Below are 243 nucleotides of genomic sequence, written 5' to 3' on the forward strand. Positions count from 1 at the left end.
GACACATTCTCACACATTGAGACCCACACACCAACAAATTCAGACAGACAGACACACACACTGACACACACACACATACTTACTCACACATTGAGACCCACAAATAAACAAATTCAGACAGACACAGACGGAGACACACACACACAAATACGTACACACACAGAAGCATTCTCACACAGAGAGACCCAGAACACAAACACACATACACACACACACAGAAACACACGCTCAAACTCTTACAGA

Source organism: Callionymus lyra, chromosome 8 (genome assembly GCF_982586985.1).
Source record: "Callionymus lyra chromosome 8, fCalLyr1.hap1.1, whole genome shotgun sequence".
Lineage (NCBI taxonomy): Eukaryota > Metazoa > Chordata > Actinopteri > Syngnathiformes > Callionymidae > Callionymus > Callionymus lyra.